General features: G+C 46.5%; 1 protein-coding gene across 2 annotated transcripts in view; it reads left to right on the top strand.

Moving 5' to 3' along the window:
- ZFAT (zinc finger and AT-hook domain containing) overlaps positions 1–20784 on the top strand; it is a 397998-nt gene that overhangs the window by 72771 nt on the left and 304443 nt on the right. The gene's annotated exons all lie outside the window — the stretch shown is intronic.

The following is a 20784-nucleotide window of genomic DNA, read 5'->3' as shown; positions in this document are numbered from 1 at the left end:
GATATAGTGAATGCAGGGTTCGGGGAGGCCGGATATAGTGAATGCGGGGTCCGGGGAGGCCGGATATAGTGAATGCGGGGTCCGGGGAGGCCGGATATAGTGAATGCGGGGTCCGGGGAGACCGGATATAGTGAATGCAGGATCCGGGGAGACCAGATATAGTGAATGCAGGATCCGGGGAGACCAGATATAGTGAATGCAGGGTCCGGGGAGACCGGATATAGTGAATGCAGGGTCCGGGGAGACCAGATATAGTGAATGCCGGATCCTGGGTTTAGTAACGCTTTAGCACACTGACTGTAGTGATGAAAGGGAATAATGGATGAGGCTGGTGGACCCCTCTTGTGTCCTGAGGATTGACAGGGAGTTTTATCAGAAAAGCTCGTTGGCTTCCCGCTGATTGTAGAACTTTTCAAACGTTCATGAAAGTATTTTAGCCTTTTTGATTTATTTAATTTACTGAAGGTATGATTTTTGTAAAATGTTCCCACTTTGCAGAAAAACTTTTTTTTTTTTTTTCTGTGGTTCTTTTTATGTCTGAAGCTGCTGAGTTTGTGTATTTTTGTTATTTACTCGCTTTTGTTTTTTTATTACCTTTTTTTTTTATTATTTCTTCTTTTTTTTTGTTTTTTTTTTAATATATTTTGAAAAGAGTAACATACTGATCCTCCCCCTCCTCCGAGGTGTTCTATGCATCCTTGGGTGGGAGTGGAATCCTTTTTGATGTCTGTTACATTCACGGTAATTGCTGAGTTCGCAGGGTTTCGATTGATAGCAAGGTTACTAAAGCAACCGTGAGCTTTTATTAAGCCAGGAAGCCAGCCCTATTAATTTAACTTGACTAGTGATGATGTTCCCTTTAAATTTTGTATGCTGGGGGAGAAAGGGGTAATCTGCCCTCCATAGTTCTTAAGCCATCAACATGCTGGAAGAAAGAGAAAAGGTTATGCCAGCTATAGATGAACATCTGAAGTTTTAGGATATTTTGATATTGGAGCTGCCATCACCGACTACATTGGCACATTGCTGTTCAGTTTCGCTGAATCCTTACGTCACTGCTGAGTTATTCAAAGACCGAGAATCCGTGTAGCTTACCTAGACTTCCAGCTTTGCTAGCTGTGTACTGATTCCAGTGTAGTGATTTATTAGATAGAAAAGGGTAAGGGTTACGGCACAGAGATTTTACATCCCGCATTGGCATCTCGATATTTCCAAGCTGTACTTTAAAGTTTTTATTAATGGCAACATTAGAAGAGATGCAGCCACTTCGTTCACACTAGGCTGTTTTACCAACGCTTGCCAAACGCCCCTATAGCGTTTGGCAAGCGTTGGTCCGGCGTTTGCGGAGCGTTTTTAACACTCGGCAAATGCTCCGCAAACGCCGCATGCGCGGTTTAGCTGCGGTTGCTAGGCGTTTGCCAAGCGTTAATAATGCCCCACAAACGCCTATAATGCAGTTTGAGTGGTGTTACCGCTCCGCAAACGCCCCGCAACCGCGTCGCAACCGCACCGCAAACGCCGGCCGGGCGTTTGCGGAGCAGCACCATAGACGAGAATAGGAGGCTTCAACGCCTCCTAAATCGACCAGAGGCATCCGTTTTGCCGCGCTGCGATGCGACGCAAACGCTCCCATTAGAACAGCACCATGTGCTGTAATGTGCAGAATTGGCAGAGGCGTTTGGGAAGCGGTAAAAACGCTTCCCAAACGCCTCTCTGCCGCCTGCACACAACGCTAGTGTGAACGTAGCCTTAGTGAGGCCCAGGAGCGGGAGGGGGGCGAGTCAGACCAGGAGCTGGAGAGGGGCGAGTCAGACCAGGAGCGGGAGAGGGGCGAGTCAGACCAGGAGCGGGAGAGGGGCGAGTCAGACCAGGAGCGGGAGAGGGGCGAGTCAGACCAGGAGCGGGAGAGGGGCGAGTCAGACCAGGAGCGGGAGAGGGGCGAGTCAGACCAGGAGCGGGAGAGGGGCGAGTCAGACCAGGAGCGGGAGAGGGGCGAGTCAGACCAGGAGCGGGAGGGGGGCGAGTCAGACCAGGAGCGGGAGGGGGGCGAGTCAGACCAGGAGCGGGAGGGGGGCGAGTCAGACCAGGAGCGGGAGAGGGGCGAGTCAGACCAGGAGCGGGAGAGGGGCGAGTCAGACCAGGAGCGGGAGAGGGGCGAGTCAGACCAGGAGCGGGAGAGGGGCGAGTCAGACGCGAGTCAGACGCGAGTCAGACCAGGAGCGGGAGAGGGGCGAGTCAGACCAGGAGCGGGATCAGGCAGGTTAGACTATAGAAGCATGAGCATATGCAGGTCAGGCCTCAACTCTTTCCTAAAGGCAATTCTTGCATTTCATAGATTCCCATGCGATAGATATTGATGGTACTTGATTGCATTTCATTCATGTTGAAATTTCGTTTACTTTGTTGTAAAAAAAAAAAAAAAAAGTTAGTGTTACTAAACCTGTGACCCTGCATTCACTATATCTGGTCTCCCACAGAACATGGAAATGCAATTATTTTAGTAAATATAAACTGCTAAATACCTTTTTCTCACCAGCAGTTAGAGCAGTCTTGTGACTTCTATTAGTGTCCAGCAGAGCACTGGTTAAAACTTGTAGGAGGAGTTTTCATTCACCCATGATTGTCTTATGAAGCTGCATAACCCCTGATCCTCTGCATATGATCAGCACTGTCCAGACACTCTCCCAAGAGAAAACAAAAACTCTAGCAATACACACCAAACTGAGCATATGCACCTTGCCCCCAAGACTGTGCTATCAGCTGATTTATTAGGGACATTAGAAGGGGAGGATCAGAGAACACAGGATCAAACATCCTTTTTACATAATGCGAAGTATTAACTCCTTAGGTTCAACAGTGAGTATAACAAGTATGCATTACTGCATATACAGACTGATTTTACTGTTGTGGGTTTAGTAACACTTTACCTTTTAAACCTTACAACATGGCCAATCTCCTGTTGTAAGCATCCTTTCATCACAGGCATTAGTTTCCTCACGCTGCCTATATTTTGTAAAAGCTATAAATCTCACCAAAATGCTTACCTCTGACTCACTGTGGTACCTTCTTTCTCTTCATTTCCCTAATGATACCAATGCTAAAAAGAAGACAAAACAAAAGCAGTCTGTCTTGTGGCTTAGCGTGTCCGATTTTAAGCTTTGGACAGAACCAGTCTCTGAGCCATCTGCTTGAGCTATTCAGCTCTGTAAGCAACCTTTTTTTTTTTTTTTTTTCTTTTTTTTTTTTTACAAACGGTGGTAAAGGGACAAAGGAGATTTGTGAAAGGAGACTAGGGCTTAATATGCTGGATAAAAGACTGAAGATTTGTAAGTAATATTTCATAATTACCTCAATTAAAAAAAAAAAAAATATATATATATATATATATATAAATTTTTAGACCATTTTTGGTTCTGATCATTTAGAGATTTAATTATCCCAGTCCTGCATAGTGGAATTGAGGCCTAATTACTAATAACAGGGAATTAATCAATAGGCAAAATTAGTGATTTTGACCATTTAACCACCTCCCATCCGGCCGTTGTGTATAAACGGCCGGACGGTGGCAGTGCAGGGTCGTGTGGTCTTTTATAAATGGCCTCCCCGCCCCTTGATTGTGCGCGCTCCCTGGGAGCGTGCAGCACCGCGATCCGGTGCCTGCTGTGTCCTCCAGACACAGTGGAACAGCGATCATCGTATGGGACCTCTGCGAGGTCCTGATCATGTGATCACTGATTGGCCAATCAGTGACCACATGCAGAGTAGTAAGCAAGATGTCACTTCTAACATCATTGCTTACTACGTGTGAAATCTGTGAATGATCACAGAGGTCGCATGGTACAGGGCTATTCACAACAGCCTTGTACCATGTGACAAGCTGTGACCAATCATAGCTCACACACTATTTTTCAATGGCTGCAAGAATGCAGCCAGAGAGGAGGAGAAATGATTGCTTTTACAGCCTTTATGGGTGTAAAGGCAATTGGTGTAAAAAAAAAAAAAAAAAATCATCACCCCCCACAAGTAGTACAGTGTCACCATGGTGACACTGTACTGCTAGGGTGACAGTATGTAAAAAAAAAAAATATATAAAAATGTAAACAAAGTTTAAAAATTATAATTTTTGGTTATAAACTAATTTGGGTTATATTTTTTTTTACTAAAAAGATAACTGAATAAATTTTGGCCCAGATTTATGATGAAATATTTATTTGTAAAAAAATAAACACTTTTTTTTCAAAATTTTTGGACTTTTTCCTTTACATAGCAAAAAAAAAAAAAAAAAAAATCCCAGTGGTGAATAAATACCACCAAAATAAAGTTTTATCTGTCTCAAAAAAATGCTAAAAAATTAATATGGGTACAGTGTTGCATGACCGTGCAATTGTCATTCAAATTGTGATAGCGCTGAAAGCTGAAAATTGGCCTGGACAGGAAGGGGGTGAAAGAGTCCGGACTGGAAGTGGTTAATGATCAGACCTGAACTGCCAAAATCATTAACCATGAGAGCAGTATTATGTGTGAGTACGAGTCCAGCAGCCAGAGGTTCTACCACAATGGTGTATAGGAGGGGAGAAAGGGTACATCCCTAGTCTGGTGCCCCCGTTAAGTGGAAGAGTGTCAGATGTCCAACCAACACTATGACAATGGGAGAGTAATGGAGACGTAGCCATAAATCAAGGGCCAAAGCTGTGTGACGTTTGCCACAAAGAGTTCCATTCCGAAGACTCTTAGGGGTTTATTTACTAAAGCTGGAGAGTCCAAAATCAGACTCACTTCTGCATAGAAACCAATCAGCTTCCAGGTTTCATTGCCAAAGCTTCATTGAACAAGCTGAGGTTAGAAGCTGATTGGTTTCTATGCAGAAGGGAGTCTGATTTTGGACTCTCCAGCTTTAGTAAATAAACCCCTTAATGCCTTTGCTGCATCCAGACTCCTCACAATCCTAGTGCCCAACTAAATAAATGCATATTATTTTACTGCTTGCAGCCCACTAACAGCAGATCTACTGCAGGGATATGCAATTCCTATCGCCCGACACCCGGGACATGCCGTTCTTCATATTTAGCCTTGCTGCGGGCAAGCAGCGGGGTTTGGAGCTGACAGTCATCTCCCTTCTAAAAGCAATCCAAGCGGCTAACTAGCCACTTGATTGCTTTTGCAAGCAGCAGAAGACGACGTGTGCCCCCGCCACCTTCCGCTGGCTGTCCCATCCCACTCTAGTTTTTGGTATGTCCCTGGAGCTCCTTTTCCTGGCACGTCACCAGCGGGCAGTGCATGTAGCACGGTGACATCCTATCGCCATGGAGATGGAGTGCAGGCTGCACCGGCCGCCCAACGAATACTGAGGGTTGCAGTCTGTTCTTTATGTACCCAAATGTACAGTGTCTTTAACCTCCCTGGCAGTATTCCCAAGTGTAGTTCTGGGTAGCCTTTCAATACCAAAAGCGGTAACCCTGAGCTACACTCGGGCTTTCCATGCGGCGTTGCATAGGGAGTCCCTGCAGAGCTTACCTTGTCTTTGGCTCCTGCGTTGTCCCTCCTGCAGCGTCCCCGGCCATCTCCTCCGGCCGATGCCGGCATCTGGCTTCCGGTCCCTGTGATGTCAGGATGTACGGGGGCCGGAACCGGTGGCAACTTTAAAAGTTTTAAAAACTGTCATTTTTTTTTTGTAAACTAATATCACATAGTATAACATTCCTGTATCAAACCATTTCACATACATTGTGTCCCGAGTGCTTTGTCCTGCGCCCTGCCTTAATTTTTACTGTTCTTTCTGCCTGGAAACTGAGAAACGTCCATGGCGTCCAAAAAGCATCCCTTTAGGTCAAAAGCAGTTTTAGACCGGCTAGAGAACAGCGATAGTAAATCAGAACCACTTGCAGAATTGAGTGATAATGATTCGTGGGGGAAATTCGTCATCAGACACTGAAAACGATTCTGCGACTTTGCTCAGCGATGTGCGAACTTGGCGCTCTATTTCAAATTTCAGTGTTTTTGGTTTGATTATATTATTGAATTACATTTATTATTATATTATTATTTTTTATGATTATTTATTAAATTATAATTTATGATTTCGTGTTTCAAGTTTTATCATACCCGGGATGTTTACTAGACTCTTTTTCGGACAGATTTCAGTGAGTTATTCCTAAAAATTACAGGCCTACAATAAAAAAAAAATACATATTTCCATGCAAAACAATGGTACCGCTTTCAGCACCAAAAATCTGAAATAATCATACTGCCAGGGAGGTTAAAGATTGGATGGTTTGTTACTCGGGGGGCCCTTGGTGACCTTTAAGATTTTATGGAGGAGGTGGTGTTACCCAGTAGTCAGGGGGGCACCACCATACAGGGAATGGAATTCCCACCAATTTCTGTCCACTGAGCCCTATTTCACACTAATGCGATGCGGGAACCTCATCAAATCCTGTGCGTTTCCCACACCACATTGCAATCGCATAGCATCAATGCGATCTGCTGCGGGTGGCAATGGTTAATTAACGACACCCTGAAAATGCAGTGCGATTGCCAGAATTGCATCTCATGGGTGTTCAGGTACCAGCACAAAAAAGGGTCGTGCACCATTTTGATGTGGATGCGATGCTATTTGAGTCAAACAAAATGTACGTCTCAAATCGCACCGCACAGACATTGCGTGTGATGTGCACAGGAATGCGGATGCGATGAGCGTACATCATGTCTGGTTTCCCCTGAATGTAAATGGCACCACTTTTAAAAAAAGAAAAGAATTTGATCACACTGATCTTGGTGTTATCAAATGCTTTATGGGCAGAGGAGGGATGTCCCATCCCCCCCATGTTCGTGTAAAGGTGAACGCACGCGTCAGTCCCACGCACATGCACACAGCGATCATCCCGCACATGAGGTGTCACCGCAAACGTCAGATCATGGGCAGTAATTCTAGCACCAGATCTCTGTAAATCTAAAGTGCTAACCTGTAAAGGCTTTTACAGTGTCGCCTGTGGATAGTAATTTACATTCTTTGTTGCCGTTATACAGTCATGCACCATTTTAAAGCATGACATGTTTACTATTTACTTGGCACAACAACATCTTATTTATTTTACCATAAAAAATGGGTTATGTATGGTGTATTTTTGCATTAAAATAAAAAAAGTAATTTTTTTCCCCAAACGATTGCGCTTGAAAAACCACTGTTCAAATACCGCGTGCAACACCCACCAATTTATTCTCTAGGGCAGGGGTATTTGAATTAAATTTCAGGCGGTCCGGTCACTAAAATCTTCTTCTTGCCAAGGTCCAAAAATAAATGTCCCCATTAGTGTTCCCCCTTACGTCAGCTTCCCCCTCCAGAGTAATTTATTACATTGGGTGCCACCATCAGATTTCCCCCATAAATCCAGTTGCCACTGTCAGAGTACCCCCCTATATCAGGCATTCCCATCAGAGCACCCCTTTAAGTAATGTGTTCCCATCAGGGTGCCCCCTTACATCACGCATTACCATCAGGGTGCCCCCTTACATCAGGCATTACCATCAGGGTGCCCCCTTACATCAGGCATTCCCACCAGGGTGCCCCCTTACATCAGGCATTCCCACCAGGGTGCCCCCTTACATCAGGCGTTTCCCACCAGGGTGCCCCCTTACATCAGGCGTTTCCCACCAGGGTGCCCCCTTACATCAGGCGTTTCCCACCAGGGTGCCCCCTTACATCAGGCGTTTCCCACCAGGGTGCCCCCTTACATCAGGCGTCTCCCACCAGGGTGCCCCCTTACATCAGGCGTCTCCCATCAGGGTGCCCCCTTACATCAGGCGTCTCCCGCCAGGGTGCCCCCTTACATCAGGCGTCTCCCACCAGGGTGCCCCCTTACATCAGGCGTCTCCCGCCAGGGTGCCCCCTTACATCAGTCGTCTCCCGCCAGGGTGCCCCCTTACATCAGGCGTCTCCCGCCAGGGTGCCCCCTTACATCAGGCGTCTCCCGCCAGGGTGCCCCCTTACATCAGGCGTCTCCCGCCAGGGTGCCCCCTTACATCAGGCGTCTCCCGCCAGGGTGCCCCCTTACATCAGGCGTTTCCCACCAGGGTGCCCCCTTACATCAGGCGTTTCCCACCAGGGTGCCCCCTTACATCAGGCGTCTCCCACCAGGGTGCCCCCTTACATCAGGCGTCTCCCATCAGGGTGCCCCCTTACATCAGGCGTCTCCCGCCAGGGTGCCCCCTTACATCAGGCGTCTCCCACCAGGGTGCCCCCTTACATCAGGCGTCTCCCGCCAGGGTGCCCCCTTACATCAGTCGTCTCCCGCCAGGGTGCCCCCTTACATCAGGCGTCTCCCGCCAGGGTGCCCCCTTACATCAGGCGTCTCCCGCCAGGGTGCCCCCTTACATCAGTCGTCTCCCGCCAGGGTGCCCCCTTACATCAGTCGTCTCCCGCCAGGGTGCCCCCTTACATCAGGCGTCTCCCGCCAGGGTGCCCCCTTACATCAGGCGTCTCCCGCCAGGGTGCCCCCTTACATCAGGCGTCTCCCGCCAGGGTGCCCCCTTACATCAGGCGTCTCCCGCCAGGGTGCCCCCTTACATCAGGCGTCTCCCGCCAGGGTGCCCCCTTACATCAGGCGTCTCCCGCCAGGGTGCCCCCTTACATCAGGCGTCTCCCGCCAGGGTGCCCCCTTACATCAGGCGTCTCCCACCAGTGTGCCCCCTTACATCAGGCGTCTCCCACCAGGGTGCCCCCTTACATCAGGCGTCTCCCACCAGGGTGCCCCCTTACATCAGGCGTCTCCCACCAGGGTGCCCCCTTACATCAGGCGTCTCCCACCAGGGTGCCCCCTTACATCAGGCGTCTCCCACCAGTGTGCCCCCTTACATCAGGCGTCTCCCGCCAGGGTGCCCCCTTACATCAGGCGTCTCCCATCAGGGTGCCCCCTTACATCAGGCGTCTCCCACCAGGGTGCCCCCTTACATCAGGCGTCTCCCACCAGGGTGCCCCCTTACATCAGGCGTCTCCCACCAGGGTGCCCCCTTACATCAGGCGTCTCCCACCAGTGTGCCCCCTTACATCAGGCGTCTCCCACCAGTGTGCCCCCTTACATCAGGCGTCTCCCACCAGTGTGCCCCCTTACATCAGGCGTCTCCCACCAGTGTGCCCCCTTACATCAGGCGTCTCCCACCAGTGTGCCCCCTTACATTAGGCGTCCTCATATTGCCACCTTACACTCAAAATACCCCTTTCCACAGTATGTGCCCATCAGAGTGCCCCCAGAAAGAACGCACCCCACCTTGAGGGCAGACTGGAGCTTTCTGGGATCCTTGCGGGGTGCGCGCTTGTCGACAAGCAGGGAGCGGGAGCCGGGAGAGACAGTGAGCTTCAATTGGAGGGGTGCATGCGTGATGTCATCAGTTGCTGGGACAACCACTCTGCTCAGCAGCGGATCTGTCATTCCAGTCTGGCGGGCTGGCGGTCCGGGTGGGAGCACTGCTCGGGCCGTTCTCGGACCGCGATCCGCCATTTAGTAACCGCCGCTCTAGGGTCTCTGCTTTAAAAAATATGTTTTGGGGGTTCTAAGTAATTTTCTAGCAAAAAAACAAACAAAAGTTTAGGTAGCCATAAGGCCTCCTGCACACTGGGTGATTTTACCACTTTTAGGGGCGTCAGGCGGTTTTTTCTTTTAACTGCTTCTGAACGGCCCTCTGTTATCCTGTGTCCGTGCACACACAGACTTTTAGAAACTTTTATTAGCAGTAGCGTTTACCTGCAGGAAAAAAACCCAGCACCAGTGTGTCCAGGAGCAGCAGCGTTTTGGCAGGAAAAATGCATCTAAGCGCTCCTAAACGCTTGGTAATGTTAGGTGCGTTTAGCGCTTGAGCATTTCTTCATTCCATTGGCCAGAATAATTTATTCTGGCCATTGAAATAATTTAACACTCAAGTGCTTGATGCTTGTAAACGCACCTAAACGCTAGACACTTTGACAACCGCCAGACGTATTTAAAGTATCCTGTGTGCACGAGGCCTAAAGCCCCTTTCACTTTCAGAAGCCCCAGATGTGCCTGAAAGCACCTCTGCCTAATAAAAAAAAAAAAAAAAAATCAGCCCTTCATATTTTCCATCCTGGCAAAAAAATTTTTTTTTTATCTGGATAAGTAATTATCATGAGGGACAAGTAAATTGGGACCCCAATTTAACTATTTAACTTGGGACAAGTCATGTATTTTTTTTTTTTTTTTTTTTTTTTTCCACACCCCTGTTACTGCTAGCAGATGGCAGCTGCAGGCTAAGCAATGTACCAGTATATGGCAACCTGTTTCTGGGTTTTCGGGCTTGTGTGCTCATGTTCCTGCTGACCTTTGCTATGTTTGGACAACATGAGTTTGTCAGGCTTCGGCCTGGGCTGTATACTTGCTGTTTGGATGTGGCCAATCACAGCATGGAGCTCTCTGTTTACCAAAGCACAGGACCCTGTACACAGAAACTGCAATCTGGCATGTTTTTTCTCCCTGAAATCAACTCTGTTCAGGGAGTAAAAGTAGCACATATTACACTTCTTAGGCACACCGTTATCCCCTTGATGTTAATCCCTTCCCAGCCAGTGTCATTGGTACAGTGTACAGTATTATCACTCATCACTGTATAAGTGTCACTAGCGACGTCAGTGTCCCTCCCAGCCAGATCGTCCGCCACACTATCATAGTCATACTGTAAGTCGCTGATAACTGCGTCTGTAGCTGCATTAATTCCGGTAAATATACCATCATTTGTAGACGCTATAACTTTCACACAAAAAAAAAAAAAAAAAACACCAATAAGTGTATATTTTTCCAACAGATGTAGCAGAATACATTTTGGCCTAAATTTATCAAGAAATTTTTTATTATTGGATATGTTTTATAACAAAGTAAAATATCGTTTTTTTTAATTCAAAGTTTTCGGTCTTTTTTTTTATTTATACCATAAAAAATAACCCAGCGGTGATCAAATACTAAAAAAGAAAACTCTATTTGTGTGTGTGTGTGCGTGTGTGTGTGCGTGTGTGTGTGCGTGTGTGTGTGTGCGTGTGTGTGTGCGTGTGCGTGTACCCAAATTAAATTTATATCTCTTTTTTTTTTTTTTCAGCGTTGCATGACGAGCAATTGCCAGGTAGCCTCCCTAGCGGTCTGATTATGTCCATATTTCTGTGCTCAAAGCGGTACATTTTTTTGCATGGAAATATGTATTTTTTTTTTTTATTGTAGGCCTGTAATTTTTAGGAATAACGCACTGAAATCTGTCCGAACAAGAGTCTAGTAAACATCCCGGGTATGATAAAATTTGAAACAGAAAATCATAAATTATAATTTAATAAATCATAAAAAATAATATAATAATAAATTTAATTCATAATGTAATCAAACCAAAAACACTGAAATTTGAAATATAGTGCCAAATTCGCGCATCGCTGAGCAAAATTGTTTTCAGTGTCTGATGAGGAATTTCCCTACGAATCATCACTCAATTCTGTAAGTGGTTCTGATTTACTATCGCTGTTCTCTAGCCGGTCTAAAACCGCTTTTGACCTAAAGAGACGCTTTTTGGACGCCATGGACGTTTCTCAGTTTCCGGGCAGAAAGAGCAGTAAAATTGCAGGCAGGGCGCCGGACAAAGCACTCGGGACTTTGATACAGTAATGTTATACTATGTGATTTTAGTCTGTCGAATTTTTTAATTTCCCGCCGTTCCGTCCCCCACACGTCCCGACGTCGCAGGGGATGGAACCTGGGAGACAGATGCCGGCATCGGCCGGAGGACATTGCCGGGGACACTGCAGGAGGGACATCGCAGGAGCAAAGGACAAGGTAAGTGCAGAAGAGATCCCAGAGCAATGCTGCAGGGTAATCCCGAGTGTAGCTCGGGGTTACCGCTTGTGCTGAAACGTTACCCCGAGCTACACTCTGGTATACTGCCAGGGAGGTTAAAGTAGCGCAGCACTGAATAGCAAGAAATGCCCTGGTCATGAAGGAAGTAAAACCATCTGGAAGTCAAGTGGTTAAGATATGCATTTGCACTTTGTATTCCAACTTTGAATTTTATTATTTTTTTTTTTTTTTTCTTCCTTAAGTGCTTGATTTTAGATATATTGCAACTCTGTTTTCAGCCCTTTATTGCCATAGACCTGACTGCAGACAATCCGCCTCTGCAAAGTTTATATTCTGGACGCGTCATGATCGGCTGGAGAGCCAGTGATTGGCACCGTGCATTGTGCTGGGCCTCTATGACAGAACCACTCTAGATCACATCTAATGACCTGGAGGGCAGCCAAAGGGACCAAGTGTTGGCTGGGACCTTTCAGATGAACTGTCAGATGCCCGCTCTCAAAGCAGCTAAGCGGACTGTCAGTCATTGCCCCGCAGATATCACCGCTAGACCTGCACACGGCAAAGGATGGCCTACTGCGTCTTCTCCGGGAGGCTACGTTTGAGCCTGGAGGCATCCTGTCCTCCCTAATAACAGCTGCTGACAATACATTATCTTGTGTGCCTATTGAAATTTGTGTTTTCTGTCTTTTGTGATATGCAGAGCAGCAGGAAACAGTTTTTTTTATTTAGATCTTTTGAATTTGAGGCCCAGTTGCAGGTGTGAATGCAGCATAATCAAAATAAGACTTTTCCCCTCCTTTGAAAATAATCGTTTGTAAAAGTGAACCTCCAGGCAAACCGCTAAATGCACAAATTACATTTATATTATTATTATTATTCAGGATTTATATATTATTATTATTATACAGGATTTATAGATTATTATTATAATACAGGATTTATATATTATTATTATACAGGATTTATAGATTATTATTATTATACAGGATTTATATATTATTATTATTATTATTATTATTATTATTATAATACAGGATTTATATATTATTATTATACAGGATTTATATATTATTAAACAGGATTTATATAGCGCCAACAGTTTGCTCAGCGCTTTACAATATAACTGGAGACAATACAGCAACAATACAGTTCAATACAAGAGGGATAGGAGGGCCCTGATCCTGGGAGCTTACAATCTAAGATATAATGGAGCTGTTTTTCCTGCCAACAGATTTGTACTTTTTTTTTTTTTTTTGCCCATCCAGTTCTAAGATATATGCTGCGTTTTCCAAAGAAGTGCAGGGACTTCTTTCCTGTGTGTCACGGGCACGGGAGTCCATTCAAATGATTGGGCTCTCGTGCCTGGGCAAAACGCGGCCGGCATAGGTGTGAACCGGGGGTTAATGTAGCTTAAAAAAGAAAAAAAGTGATTGAACGATACTTACCATAAAATAATTATTCAGTCCCTTCTCCAAAAAATTTAAAAATACTGTAGCTGTTGACTTTTTCATAAAAGGACACTTACCTGTCCAGGGTTCAACACTACAGTAGCCTCACCTGGGCCAGTTATTCGCCAGTTTTGGGTCCCCGGTGTTGCCTTGCGAAGTGTGGGAAGCCGTCTGTGACTCCTGGCTTGACAGCCGGCTCCCCATTGTGCATACAAACCACGCTGCGCCCTGTAAATGGTCCTGCAGCCTTCCAGAACCTATGACGTGTCCCAAGAAGGCTGTGGCTGGAGTTCAGCTCAGATTGCCTAAGCAATCTGGGTAGAAATAGATGCGGGTACCTGACACCCTCCCAAAAAAATGCCCAAAAATTAAAAGGGGGGGGGGGGGGGGTGGAGCAAAAATCAATCAGAATCGCATTAAGTAGGATGTGTCCCTTGTGTTGCTGTGTCCTCCTCAGGATGAAAGCTTCCTCTTCTGATCCCCCCCCATTCTCACCCCTATCGCAGTACTTTTCTGATGCGGCGGGGATTAATACAGCTAAAGGGCTGTCACAGGCACTCCTCAAGGAAACCTGACTATGTCCACCCTTTTCTCCTAGCTGCCATTCATACAGTGCCTTGAAAAAGTATTCATACCCCTTGACATTTTCCATATTTTGTCATATTACACCCAAAAACGTAAATGTATTTTATTGGGATTCTATCTGATAGATAGACCAACACAAAGTGGCACATAATTGTGAAATGGAAGGAAAATATAAACTCTTTTCGCAGGGAGATAAAAACCAGCACATCCCCGCTGACAGGAGAGAGATTTGTGTTTGCATTCACAGATCTCTCTCCTGTCAATTGCTCCACCAGTTGCCAGGTCCCAGCCATCGCTGGCCAGTACCTGGTGATTGACAGCTACAGGAGCCAGTGACAGTGCAGGTTAAAGTGGTGTTCCAGTTGATTTAAAAAAAAAAAAAAGTCTGAAGCTACCAAAACTGTAGCTGCTGACTTTTAAAATACAGACACTTGCCTGTCCCTCAGTCCAGTGGTGTCCTTACAACAGCTGGTTTCACCGACCGGCTTCTTTCACTGGCGCCGGCATCTTCAGGGTGAGCACCCGGCTGTGACCGTTTGCAGCTTCACAGCCGGGTGCCCACTGCGCATGTGCGAGTAGCGCTGCACTTTGTCAGTGGTCCCGTAGTCACATGTCTCAGAAGACAATGGGGAGGAAGGAGGACAACTTTTGCTTCTGATCGAAGTGGGAGCGTGTACCTGTCAAATTCGGGTACCCGCTCCCCAAATGTGCCAATTCTTAACGGGGAGCAAGACTTAAAGCGGAACTTCCCCTTTTGTGTGGAGCTCTGCTTTAAACAACCCATTCAGTTTACAATTTAAATAAAAAGGCAAAACATCTGTGTATAGATTAAAAGAAAATACTTTTTTTAATAATTGCTCACATACCCTCTGTATTCAGCTGCACAAGGAGCTCAGAGGTGGGGGAAGAGAAACCGCATCACACTGGTCTTCCCAGTGAAAGGCTTTACATTGGGGGGGGGGGGGGGGTTGCATCAGGACAAGTCTGGTCATTGTAGGAGAACAGGCTGAATTCCCAGCACAGCTAAGGAACTGACCACGCTGTGCTGTCATACCTAGTGTGGTCTGTTTTGATAGGTTGATAGGAAAGGATGACTGGCAGGAACACCAGGGACTTCACACAAAGCAATGAATACAAAGAAAACAGGATACTTTTTTTCATAGAGGTGCTTTATTTATTATTATTTAGGATACAAGTACAGGGTACAGCAGGAACATATCAGGAATATGAAATGTTGAGTATTATTCTGCTAAAATTTAGTGTAGTAGTACTACTTGGACCTTGAAGACGGGGGAAACACCCCGAAAGCTTGTGCTGAAAATTTGAGCATTAACTAGTAGCCGACTGCAGATAGCCGAATGACGGCTGCACTGCGGCCGGCCAGTTCTGAGTGGACGTCATATGACGTCCCCCCAGAACGCGCTCTCCTGTACGCCCCAGGGGGCGCGCACCCGGCGATCTCCGTGAACGCTGTGTCCTACGGACACAGCTGATCACGTGATGTGGTAAAAGGCCAATCACAGCGGCCTTTTACCACGTGATCAGCGGTGTCCAATGACACGCTGATCAGAGGGAAATGCAAGTGCCGGTTCTCGGCTGCACTTTCCTCACGCTGTCAGATCGTGAGGAAAGTACTGCCGAGAACCGGCAGTTGTCAGAGCGGGGATCGGCACCGATCATCAGGGCACTGATGATCAGTGCCCTGATGATCGGTGCCCAGCAGTGCCACCCGCAAGTTCCGCCCACCTGTGCCCAGCAGTGCGCCCACTAGCTCCGCCCACCTGTGCCCAGCAGTGCACACACCTGTGCCACTCTGCAGTGCCACCCACCTGTGCCCACCAGTGCCACCCACCTGTGCCCACCCACCAGTGCTGCCCACCAGTGCCACCCACCAGTGCAGCCCAGAAGTGCTTCCAGTCAGTGCCACCAGTCAGTGCCCAGCGGTTGTGCTAGTCAGTGCCGCCAGTCAGTGCCCAGCAGTGATGCCAGTCAGTGCCGTCTATCAGTACCCATCATCAGTGTCGCCTATCAGTGCTGCATATTAGTGCCGCCTATCCGTGACACCTCATTAGTACTGCCTATCAGTGCCGCCTATCAGTGCCCATCAGTGCTGCCTCATCAACGCACATCAGTGAAGGAGAAAAATTACCTGTTTGAAAAAATTTATAATAGAAACAAAGAAACTTTTTTTTTTTTTTCAAATTTTTTGCATCTTTTTTATTTATAGCGCAAAAAGTAAAGCGCCCAGTGGCGATTGAATACCACCAAAAGAAAGCTCTATTTGTGAGAAAAAAATGATCAAAATTTCATATGGGTACAATGTTGCATGACCGCGCAATTGTCAATCAAAGTGCGGCAGCGCTGAAAGCTGAAAATTGGCCTGGTAAATAAGGGGGTATAAGTGCCTGGTAGGCAAGTGGTTAACGCAAATAAAAAGTATCCGGGACTCAGCCGTTCGGATCTCTGCAGAAAGCCAAATGGCGCAGACAGCTGTAATGGCCTGTAGCCCGTGGTGGCAGACAGTAATAAATGGGCTACATGGATCATGGCCGGGTATACATTCATCTTTAGCTGCAGGTGAATGTTCATAAAGAGCAGCACTCCGTGTTGTTGTTCCCTCTCCCCTCCATCAGTGACTGCGATGTTATCGGTCAGGGAGCCTTCCTCTGTGTGTGGGGGATAGGAGGCCACATTGGAGGTTGGGGTGTCAGAAGGTTTATAATTCTTTAATAGATCTTCCCGTTACTCCTGACTACCCTGTGTATGAAAAACAAAGCAGATCACAGCAAACCTATACTGTGCTGGTATCGAGGTCACGTTCTGAGATTTTCACTGCTGTTGATCTCACATTTTGCATGCTTGCTGTGCCATGTTTTCATCGGTAGATTAGTCCAGTCCTCCTCTAGTGGCTGTGTGTGTATTAGCAACCCTTCTAAAGAAAACCCTGAGATCTACAGTACGTTGTACCGGATACAATCCCATCTCTTCTGGCTAAGGGACTGACAGTCCTGCATTGATTGAGAGGAACATCAAAGCACAATCACCGAGTGACACTTCTGAGCAGAAGCTCTGCCACCTTATGTATTAAAACTCAACTGATGTTTCCTCTAAAACAGTAGTGCCGAACTCCATTTCATAGCGGGCCGTATCAGCATTGTGGTTGTCAAAGGGCCAATTGTATCTGTACGACTAATGTCCGGAGCCCCCCCATCATCAGAAGAGTCCCCCACCCTCCTTTACATCACAGTGCACCCCCTTACCATGTGCTGCTGCCGTGAAGAAGCTGGGGGTAGAGCTGGGAAGCAGAAAGTGCAGAGTCTGCATGAGGACTGGAGGAGGATAGGAGTCAACTGCTGCGGGAAGCTGATGAATGCTGAGACCAAGAGAGGTGGACATGAGGGGGTGCTGCAGCTGATCTGTAAGAGGAATTCTGTACTCATCTCTGCTGCTGCGATTGGGCAGAGCAGAGACGAGGTGGGGGTGGACACGAAGGGGGGCGTAAAGTTGTGGGCTAGGTGCAAGGGCCACATGAAATTGCCCATGGGCCAGACCCAGGCCACTAGGCCGAGAAGAGACAAGGTGGGGGTGGAGATGAGGGGCGCAAAGTTGCAGGATAGGTGCAAGGGCAACATGAAATGGCCTGTTGGCCCATGGGCAGAGCAGAGACAAGGTGGGGGTGGAGACAAAGTTGGGCGCAAAGTTGGGGGATAGGTGCAAGGGCCACATGAAATGGCCTGTTGGCCCATGGGCAGAACAGAGACAAGGTGGGGGTGGAGACGAAGGGGAGTACAAAGTTGCAGGATAGGTGCAAGGGCCACATGAAATGGCCTGTTGGCCCATGGGCAGAGCAGAGACAAGGTGGGGGTGGAGATAAAGGGCCACATGAAATGGCCTGGTGGCCTGGGTTTGGCCCATGGCCCATGTGTTTGACACCTCAAAAAGTAAATGAGCTCCAGATGTTGCCAAATGGTAGTTTGTGAAGTTTCTTTTATGGGCATTGGAGATCCTTTTGGAATAAATTGGCCTGCCCCCCCCCCCCCCCCCCCGGCATTCAGCTGCAAAATTGACCATATGTTTTCTGTGTGTAAGCCGCAGTCTCTCTGCCTTGCCCCAACATTTCCCCTGCACAGTCAGACCTGTAAGGACTCATTCATACCAGTGTTGGGCTCAGTCTACATTCAGATCAGTCAGTGAGGAGGCATTGTATCACTTCTTCATGGCCTGCTTTAACCTCCTAAATCCTGCTGTAGCCTGCCTGAGGTTGGGGGGCCCTACAGAGCGGTCCCATGCCCCTGTACACGACAGGAGGTATAATTCCTGCCGCGACTGTGAAGCAAAGCATCGTGGCCACTGTATGTATACACCCCCAGTCACTTCCTCTGCAGCAAAAAGGGGTAGCAGTTGGGGGAAGGGGATAAAAGTGTGGCTCAACTATAGGGTTTTACCGCCCCTGAACTGCTAAGGGGAACGAGCCCCAACTATGCAATCGGCAAAGCTCACACTCCCTGCTGATTGGACAGTCCTTGCGCTTACTTTGCAGGGAGTGTGTTGGACTGCTGTAGAGAGATCGCTGCTTACATGCAGATGGCAAGCATTTCACAAGTTATCAATTGGCTGCATCCTAAGTTCATTGATTTATTGCTGCAATCGATCATATACAGATAATGTGGTCATTCATTTATTGCTGCAATCGATCATATACAGATAATGTGGTCATTGATTTATTGCAGCAATCGATCATATACAGATAATGTGGTCATTGATTTATTGCAGCAATCGATCATATACAGATAATGTGGTCATTAATTTATTGCAGCAATCGATCATCTACAGATAATGTGGTCATTGATTGATTTATTGCTACACTCGATCATCTGCAGCAATAAATCAATGACCACATTATCTGTAGATGATCGAGTGTAGCAATAAATCAATGACCACATTATCTGTAATCGATCATATACAGATAATGTGGTCATTGATTTATTGCAGCAATCGATCATCTACAGATAATGTGGTCATTGACTTATTGCAGCAATCGATCATCTAGAGATAATGTGGTCATTGATTTATTGCAGCAATCGATCATCTACAGATAATGTGGTCATTGATTTATTGCAGCAATCAATAATAAACAGATAATGTAGTCATTAATTTATTGCAGCAATCGATCATATACAGATAATGTGGTCATTGATTTATTGCAGCAATCGATCATATACAGATAATGTGGTCATTGATTTATTACAGCAATCGATCATATAGAGATAATGTGGCCATTGATTTATTGCTGCAATCGATCATCTACAGATAATGCGGTCATTGATTTATTGCTGCAATCGATCACATACAGATAACGTGGTCATTGATTTACTTTTAAGGGAAAGCTTTAGCTGTTATCTAAAGTAGATCCAAACCCATTCAGCAAAGTGGTAAAATAAAAGCTGTAACTTGTTAACAGAATGTTTTTAGTGGTTTTAAATCCGCAGCTTTCAATGAAATATCTTCTAATCCTACCATTGCCCTGTTCAGGCATTTCCTGTTATGGGCTGACAACTGTCTTCCAATTCAGCTCCTATGTTGTCACATACATCGCTGGTGGAGTGTACGATTAGCCAGGTTGACACACATTGCACAGGTATGGAGAAGTGGCTGAAAGATGCTGCAGAAGATCAGCAGTGCTGAGATGTAAAAAAAAAAAAAGAGAACGGTACTTTATGAAAGGCAATTATTTGACACGTATCAAACTTATAGTGGAACAAACCCCAAAAATTAAATTACCTCCCACCTTCCAGTGATGAAGAAGTTATATCTCTCGCCGGCTGCTGTCATCTTCATCTTTTGGGTGCCAGGTTTCTAGCCTCTTGATTGGCTGGTGGGGTGGTGACGTCATCTCGTGCACCTGCACAGGAGTCAGTCGTTCCTGGACAGCCAGAGTGAGTTGGAATGTGTGCTGAGCTGCGCATGCGCAGATCAGTGCTCCTTGAGTAGAATACTGAGAGCAGGCAGGTAAGTGTGTGTTCTTGCAGAAGAGACATGGTATGTCCTGGGTGCAATGAAGAGCTGTTGGATCACAATCTTTTAGGGGTCATGCACATTTTTAGCTCAAAAACACTTCTTTTATAGGTGTTTGAGCATTTATTTTTGTTTGACTTTAACCACTTGCCACCCGGCCTATGGTCAAATGACGGCCAGGCAAACACCTCGTCCCATCGGGAGGGTGTCATATGACGTCCGTCCTGGATCGCATTTTGCACGTGCCTGCAGGGCCGCGCTGTGGCGAGATCTGTCACCGGCCAAGTACCTCGGACAGGGCTGTTGACGGATCCGTGTACCGGCCCCGTTGCCAGTACCATGTGACCTGCTGTGACCAATCACAGCAGGTCACATGACGGTTATATACAATGGATGACTTCCTTTCATGCCATCCGTTGTATACAACTGTGTCTAGCTGTGAATGGTCACAGCGATCACATACACAGGCTGGGCCAATCACAGCCCATCTATGTCACGTGATTAGCCGCGGCCAATTCCAGCTATTCGCAACAAAAAAAACCTGAATGAATCGATTTCATTCAGTTAAATGCTTGCTTATAGCAAAGAAATTTGCTATAAGAAATCAAATTGTGTTTAAAAAAATACTGATCACTTCCTCAATGTAGTACCATGAAAACAAAATCCTTAAAAGAGAAAAAATTTAATAGTACGAAAAAAAAGATAATTTTTTTTTTTTTGTCACCAGTCCGTGTCTCTGATCACCGCCACACCAGTTTTATATGCAGACGCTGTACTGCACTGCTGACAGTATGTAAAAAAAAAAAAAAAAAAAAAAAAAAATTTCATTTTCTGAAAAATTATGACAAAAAAAATGACAACTTCAAAAAACTCACCACGCCTCTTATGAAGTACGTCGA

Source organism: Staurois parvus, unplaced genomic scaffold (assembly GCF_062004578.1).
Source record: "Staurois parvus isolate SC_StPar_1 unplaced genomic scaffold, SC_StPar_1.0 ptg000389l, whole genome shotgun sequence".
Lineage (NCBI taxonomy): Eukaryota > Metazoa > Chordata > Amphibia > Anura > Ranidae > Staurois > Staurois parvus.
This window is presented reverse-complemented; position numbering and strand designations above follow the sequence as displayed.